Below are 8,378 nucleotides of genomic sequence, written 5' to 3'. Positions count from 1 at the left end.
ACATTAGCTCCGGACATTAGCTCCGGACATTAGCTCCGGACATTATCTCCGCACATTAGCTCCGGACATTAGCTCCGGACATTAGCTCCGGACAAAGCCACGGAAGTTGGCACAAATTGCAGGAAGTAGTATTCTAGGCAATTAATCTCCGGACATTAGCTCCGGACATTAGCTCCGGACATTAGCTCCGGACATTAGCTCCGGACAAAGCCACGGAAGTTGGCACAAATTGCAGGAAGTAGTATTCTAGGCAATTATATATTAGATATTAAAGCGGCTAGACTGACTTTGTTCATACAAAACTACCTTGAATTGTCCAAAAATGTATGAAAAAGGTTGCGATTTAGAAAAAATACTAGTATTTTACGTACAGTTAGATGATTTCTAAAGCTGGGGATATTAAGGATAGCAAGTATAGTTGCTTATTAATGAGTAATCATATAGTTAGATATACAGCAGTAATCAAAGCAACATTTGAGGTTATATTGAATCCTCAGGTGCCAGCATGCCTCCTTCTCTACTATTCTGTGATACATTCTGTTCTTTTTAATACTTTGAATGTAGAAAAACAACATATCCTATGAGATGTAGACCGTGTTTTTGAATTCCTTACCATAATATATATATATATATATATATATTTACAAGGCCCTTTACTGCACTAAGTCTAATTAGATTTATACTTTCATCATCTTAGGGTTTCCCCACAGACAACACATCCACTATTTCCCAAAAGGAATTCTTTATCCAGATTAATAAGAAGACTCATATCGTATAATTAAATAAAACATCTTCCCTTTTTTACTTTTTTCCATTTAGTTGTACATATCTCATATATTGAATATATTTTGCTATGTGCAACACATGTATAGGACCATTTATTTAAATGTTCCAATTTTTCTGTAGTCACTGAAGATGAAAGTGCCTAGATAAGTAGATAAATTGTGGTTCATAAGGTATGGTCTGCAATGGTGGCATCCTTTCTTCAAGTCATTGACTTCTCAAGGTAAAGGGTCCTCTTTGAATACAACACTTGGACCTTAACCCATTAATGACCGCCAATACGCATTAAAATGGCGGCAGTTAAGTTGCCTTATTCCCCCATTGCTGTTTTAAAACAGTGATCGGGAATAAGGCTGTAGCACCCCCAAGAGTCAGAAAATCTCTGGGGTTTCAGCTACTGAGGTAGCTGAGATGCTGGAGAACATGATCAGGACTGGATTTTCCGGTCCTCGATCACGAAAAAAAACCTGTGCTAATAAAAGAATTTCTCGCTCTTCTGACATGATATAGAGAGAAATGATGCCCATCGAGGTCCCCTGGAACTTCCGCCATCCCCAGGCCCTCCTGATTCTTCAACCAGCCCGGCATCATCTTCCTGGGAAAATAAACGGCAGGCATATGCACAGTGCGCCCGCCAGGATCTGCTGGCTGGTACCTGGCAACAACAGGGAATTTTTCTTATTGGTACCTTTAGATCATTGTGATAAACCCAATAACAGTGATCACAAGGAAAAAAAATAGTAAATCAAATCCCCCTTTGTCACCCCCTTAGTTAGATAAAAAATTCTAAAATATATATTTTTTTACATTATTTGCAATTGGGTTCAGGTTGTTAGGGTTGGAGCTAGGGTCAGTGTTGGGGTTAGCGTTGATTTTTTAGGTTTGTGTTAAGGCTGGAGTTAGATTTATGGGGTTTTCCAAAAGTTAAAAAAAAAAGATATGACCGCTAGTGTTGATCACAAGTGCATTGGGTGCTCGGGTATGCACAAAGTATCTAAGATCCCCGCATGTTTTTATTGGGTGTCTAACAGCCGCTCAACATGCAGGGTGGGGATTCGAGCATGTCACTAGAGCACCTGCAATATTCGGTGTATACTCGAGCACCTGATGCAAACTGGAGTTTGCACTTGCACTCAACATTAATGACGACATATTCAATATGACAACGTAATGTTATAAAATTCTGTGTCGTGCCTGTGGGATCAAAGGGCTCACTATACAACTGGAAAAAATCTTTGAGGAATATGATTTCTAAAATGGTGTCACTTGTGGGGGGTTTCCACTGTTTAAGGCACATCAGAGGCTCTCCAAATTCGACATGGCATCAGCTAATTATTCCAGCAAATTTTATATTCTCAAAGTTAAATGGCACTCCTTTCCTTCCAATCCCTGCCGTGTGCCCAAACAGTAGATTTTCCCTTCAAATGGGGTATCGGTGAAATTGGTAGAAATTGCTCAACAAATTTTGTGGTCATTTTTCTTGAGTTATCCTTGTGAAAATAAAAACGTTTTTTTCTTTGTGAATAAAGATAAATGTTCCTTTTTTTCCTTTCACATCACTTAAGTTTCTGTAAAGCAACTGAAGGGTTGCTAATCATCTTGAATATGACTTTGAGCACCTTGAAAGGTGCAGTTTTTAGAATGGTGTCACTTTTGTGTACTTTCTGCCATATATACCCATAAAAGTCACTTCAAATGTGAGGTGGTCCCTAAAAAAAATTGTTTCAGGTCGATGTGTGTTAGGCCGGTTTCACATGTCAGTGTCTCCGGTACGTGTAGTGACAGTTTTCTCACGTACCGGAGACACTGACACACGTAGACCCATTCAAATGAATGGGTCTATGCACATGCCTGCGTGTTTTCATGGACCGTGTGTCCATGTTGAAAACACGTAGACATGTCCGTTTTTCTCTGGCAGCACAGTCCGCAAAGCTTCCTGCACATGTGCACACGGAGAACAGTGTGCACTCTCCTCCGTATACATGTACCGCGGTAAGAGAGACAGCGCTACAGTAAGCGCTGTCCCCTGCGTGTGGTGCTGAAGCTGGCATTCACCCTTTCTCTCCTGCTCGGCTGAAAGCAGCGCTAGCAGAAGAGAAGGGATGAAAGATCAAGTTTTGTTTAAATTAAAGTTTGAGGTCACCTCACGCCTCCCACTGTAAATCCGTGATAAATCCGCAGGAAAAATGCTGTGTTTTTGCCCTGCAGATTTATCAAATCCGCTACGGAAAAATCCGCAGTGGACCATTCTATGTGTGCACATAGCCTTAAAGGCAAGAACAGGCCAATGTGGTGGTTATGGATGTGGTGGTTATATGCAACTAGATGGTGGCCCGATTCTAACGCATCGGGTATTCTAGAATATGCATGTCCACGTAGTATATTGCAGAGCCCACGCAGTATGTTGCTCAACCACGTAGTATATTGCCCAGCCACGTAGTATATTGCCCAGTCACGTAGTATATTGCCCAGCCACGTAGTATATTGCCCAGTGACATAGTATATTGCCCAGTCACGTAGTATATTGCCCAGTCACATAGTATATTGCCCAGTCACATAGTATATTGCCTAGCCGCATAGTATATTGCCCAGCCACGTAGTATATTGCACAGCGACATAGTATACAGCACAGAGCCACGTAGTATACAGCACAGACACATAGTATACTGCCCAGTCACGTAGTATATTGGCCAGTCACGTAGTATATTGCCCAGCTACGTAGTATATTGCCCAGCCATGTATGTAACAGGTTAAAAAATAAAAAAGAAACATATACTCACCCTCCGAGGGCCCTTTGTAGTCCTATCGCCTGCGTGCGGTGCACGCGGCAGCTTCCCGTCCCAGGGCTGGTATGAGCGCAGGGCCTGTGATGACATTGCGGTTACATGACCGTTACATCATGGAAGGTCCTTCTCGCATAGCATCTTTGGAACCGGAACCTACCGCTTGCACTGCCGAGGACAGCGCTACGTCGGAGGGTGAGACTAACCTTTTTTTTTTTATTATTATTTTTAACATTAGATCGTTTTACTATTGATGCTGCATACGCAGCATCAATAGTAAAAAGTTGGTCACACAGGGTTAATAGCTGCGTAACCGGAGTGCGTTACACCGCGCTCCGGTAACGCTGGCATTAACCCTGTGTGAGGGCTGACTGGATGACTGGAGGGGAGTATGGAGCGGGCACTGACTGTGGGGAGGAAAGAGCGGCCATATTGCCGCCAGACTGAGGCCATTGCTGATTTGTCGTGAGCGTTTTGCCACGACCAAACAGCGACTTGGATTCCATGACAGACAGAGGCCGCGACCAATGAATATCCGTGACAGAAAGACAGACAGAAGGACAGACGGACAGAAAGACGGAAGTGACCCTTAGACAATTATATAGTAGATCAGTCGTGATGGGGTTAAAAGGATGCCATAGCTGTCTTTTCAGTAAGCCTGTTCTTAGGGCACACTAACTCCTGGTTTGTTGAATCTTTTACTTGATTAAGGTGGATGTCTTCAACATTAAACTAAATTTTTAAAACCTATACACTATTACATCATAGATGATTGACACAATTATTTCTTTAAAAAAAACACCTATCTCAGGCCATGTTCACATGTTCAGTATTTCACATAAGTAATTGTTATGTTTTTTTCTGTGTTCCACTCCTGATTTTGGCTTAGAAATACTGATGTAAAATATTGACCAAATACTAAATGTGTGAACGTGCGCTTAGCTATAGCCATCTTTCATGGGGCATTATTGAGCCATATAGAAAAACAAAATTCATCAGCTCATCACTTAAAGGTAACAATAGCTTGTGGGGTATGGTGCACGGACAGACAAATGTATGGGCCGGTTCCAAGGATGTGAATAAGGTTTAAAGGATAATTAATTATATCATCTGCAATTGAAATAAAAAATAAAAATATATTTATTTGGTTACCCTAAAATTAAAAAAATAAATAAATAAAAGAAACACTTTTCCTATGCGATTCAAGCCCATGCAGGGCTATGATTAAGGCCCTTGCATGAGCTTAAAACACATAGGAAAAGTGTTTATTTTCATTTAATTTTTTGTTTTTTTAGAGTGAACAAATTAATATGCTTTTTTAATTTTTTCAATTGAGGATGCAGGAATTAGCCATTTTACCTTATTATTGAGCCATACACTGGCCGATCTTACTCCTAGGGACACCATAAATATGTAAATGAACTAGCATTAATTTTGAAGTAATCGAAAGCTGTGTGGCCCACATCTAGCATGGGCTCTAAATAAGCCGCTGCCAGACACGATTAGGTTGTATTTTTCGTCAAAGAGAAATAATTCTTTTCTTCTGGCTACAGTTTGTTTCCCAAAGTTACGGTTTTACTTACAGTATCTGTTATCTGGTGATAAAGGCTCTTCCCAGCTTTCTTGTGTTGGATATTTAATTGAAAAGAAGCAAACTTGAAGAATCCTAGATATCTACTCATAATGGGACAATGTGTGAGAGTTCTATAGTAAAGGTTCATAAGTAGTGTTGAGCGATACCGTCCGATACTTGAAAGTATCGGTATCGGATAGTATCGGCCGATACCCGAAAAATATCGGATATCGCCGATACCGATATCCGATACCAATACAAGTCAATGGGACATCAAGTATCGGAAGGTATTCTCATGGTTCCCAGGGTCTGAAGGAGAGGAAACTCTCCTTCAGGCCCTGGGATCCATAGGGATGTGTAAAATAAAGAATTAAAATAAAAAATATTGATATATTTACCTCTCCGGCGGCCCCTGAACTCAGCGAGGGTAACCGGCAGGCTTCTTTGTTCAAAATCAGTGCTTTTAGGACCTGAGAATCACGTCCCGGCTTCTGATTGGTCGCGGGTCGCCCATGTGACCGCCACGCGACCAATCACAAGCCGTGACGTCATTCACAGGTCCTTAACGCGCTCATTTTTAAAAAATTTTTAAAAATGAGCGCGTTAATAGCTTGCGGTGACGTCGCGGCTTGTGATTGGTCGCGTGGCCGCGACCAATCACAAGCCGCTACGTCTTTGAAAGCCATTAACGCGCTCATTTTTAAAAATGAGCGCGTTAATAGCTTGCGGTGACGTCGCGGCTTGTGATTGGTCGCGTGGCCGCGACCAATCACAAGCCGCTACGTCTTTGAAAGTCATTAACGCGTTCATTTTTAAAAATGAGTGCGTTAATAGCTTGCGGTGACGTCGCGGCTTGTGATTGGTCGCGTGGCCGCGACCAATCACAAACCGCTACGTCTTTGAAAGTCATTAACGCGCTCATTTTTAAAAATGAGCGCGTTAATAGCTTGCGGTGACGTCGCGGCTTGTGATTGGTCGCGTGGCCGCGACCAATCACAAGCCCCTACGTCTTTGAAAGTCATTAACGTGCTCATTTTTAAAAATGAGCGCGTTAATAGCTTGCGGTGACGTTGCGGCTTGTGATTGGTCGCGGCCACGCGACCAATCACAAGCCGCTACGTCTTTGAAAGTCATTAACGCGCTCATTTTTAAAAATGAGCGCGTTAATAGCTTACGGTGACGTCGCGGCTTGTGATTGGTCGCGTGGCGGTCACATGGGCGGCCCGCGACCAATCAGAAGCCGGGACGTGATTCTCAGGTCCTAAAAGCGCTGATTTTGAACAACGAAGCCTGCCGGTTACCCGCACTGAGTCCAGGGGCCGCCGGAGAGGTAAATATATCAATATTTTTTATTTTAATTCTTTATTTTACACATCTCTATGTATCCGATACCGATACCCGATACCACAAAAGTATCGGATCTCGGTATCGGAATTCCGATACCGCAAGTATCGGCCGATACCCGATACTTGCGGTATCGGAATGCTCAACACTATTCATAAGGACTTCTTATAACAGTCCGTTCTTGTTCCATATTCTTCTCTAACCCTTGTGTAAACATGACAACCGCAAACTCTAACACAAGTCCCATCCTCTCCAGCCGTACTAACCCTAAATCCTCTCTTAGGCCCCGTTCACATGTTCGGTATTTGGTCAGTATTTTACATCAGTATTTGTAAGCCAAAACCATGAGTGGAACAATCAGAGAAAAAGTATAATAGAAACACATGCACCACTTCTGTATTTATCACCCACTCCTGGTTTTGGCTTACAAATACTGATTGTGAAGGAAATGGTTAATTTCTATTCTGAATAAAATAGAAGAAAATAGTATTATGCAATAATGGCCTATATTGCAGTTATCATCTGTCTACATGCCGATATCCACATTGGCCGGTGTTCAGTTTTAAGATTCCCAGAAATTGTCAAGGATATGTTGTTTGTCAAATTTAGCGATATGGTCTGTAACCACCCAGAAATTCTATTTTCTCAAGAAAACTTGGCTGAACACTTTACATTTTTAAGGCTACTTTCGCACATCAGGTTTTTTCATTCTGGCCCATTACAGCTATTTTTAGAAAAACTAGAACCGGCGAAATTAAAAACTGGATCCGTTTTTTTCCCCATAGATTTGTATTAGTACCGGATGGCGCCGCATGGCCCACTGTTCCTTCTGTTTTTTTCCGGATCCAGCAAAAATTTTGATTCTGGCATCTGGAAAAAACGTCTACAGTAACGGCGAAAAAGCCGGAAAGGCCAGATCCGGCGATTCCGGCTTTTTGCTACAATGCATGTCTATGGACGCCACAATGTACCAGATCCGGAAAAAGCCAGATCCAGCGGCCTGATCCTGTTTTCTAATCAGAGCATGCTCAGAACCAATTGGCCGTCACTCATTTCCAGCCATAAAGAGAGCCTGCCAGCAAAAGAGAGCCTGCTAGCCAAAGAGCCTACCAGCCAGAGAGAGCCTGCCAGCCAGAGAGCCTGCCAGCCAGAGAGCCTGCCAGCCAGAGAGAACCTGCCAGCCAGAGAGAGCTTGCCAGCCAGAGAGAACCTGCCAGCCAGAGAGAGCTTGCCAGCCAGAGAGAACCTGCCAGCCAGAGAGAACCTGCCAACCAGAGAGAGCCTGCCAGCCAGAGAGAGCCTGCCAACCAGAGAGAGCCTGCCTGCCAGAGAGAACCTGCCAGCCAGAGAGAGCTTGCCAGCCAGAGAGCCTGCCAGCCAGAGAGAACCTGCCAGCCAGAGAGAGCCTGCCAGCCAGAGAGCCTGCCAGCCAGAGAAAACCTGCCTGCCAGAGAGAGCCTGCCAGCAGAGAGAGCCTGCCAGCCAGAGAGCATCTCAGCCATATCTATCTATCTATCTATCTATCTATCTATCTATCTATCTATCTATCTATCTATCTATCTATCTATCTGTCTGTCCCATATCTATATATCTATCTGTCCCATATCTACCGTATTTTTCGGACCATAAGACGCACCCCAAATTTGGGGTGAAAATTGCAGAAAAAAAGATTTTTTATAAGATGGGGGTCCGTCTTATTGTCCGAATTTACAGTATCTTACCTGAGGGCTGGTAAGAGCAGGGTCACAGGAGGCAAGGTGTCGGCAGAGGTGGGGTGATGCTGGGATCACAATTGGCATGTTTCTTGCATGCATCGCGGAATCACAACCTCACACTACACCCAACACATAAAAACAAAAGATCATTACAGAAAGATCGCAGCACACTACACATAC

This window comes from Ranitomeya imitator, chromosome 9 (assembly GCF_032444005.1).
Source record: "Ranitomeya imitator isolate aRanImi1 chromosome 9, aRanImi1.pri, whole genome shotgun sequence".
NCBI classification, from domain to species: domain Eukaryota; kingdom Metazoa; phylum Chordata; class Amphibia; order Anura; family Dendrobatidae; genus Ranitomeya; species Ranitomeya imitator.
The sequence above is the reverse complement of the archived record's forward strand: the minus strand, read 5'-3'. Positions refer to the sequence as shown.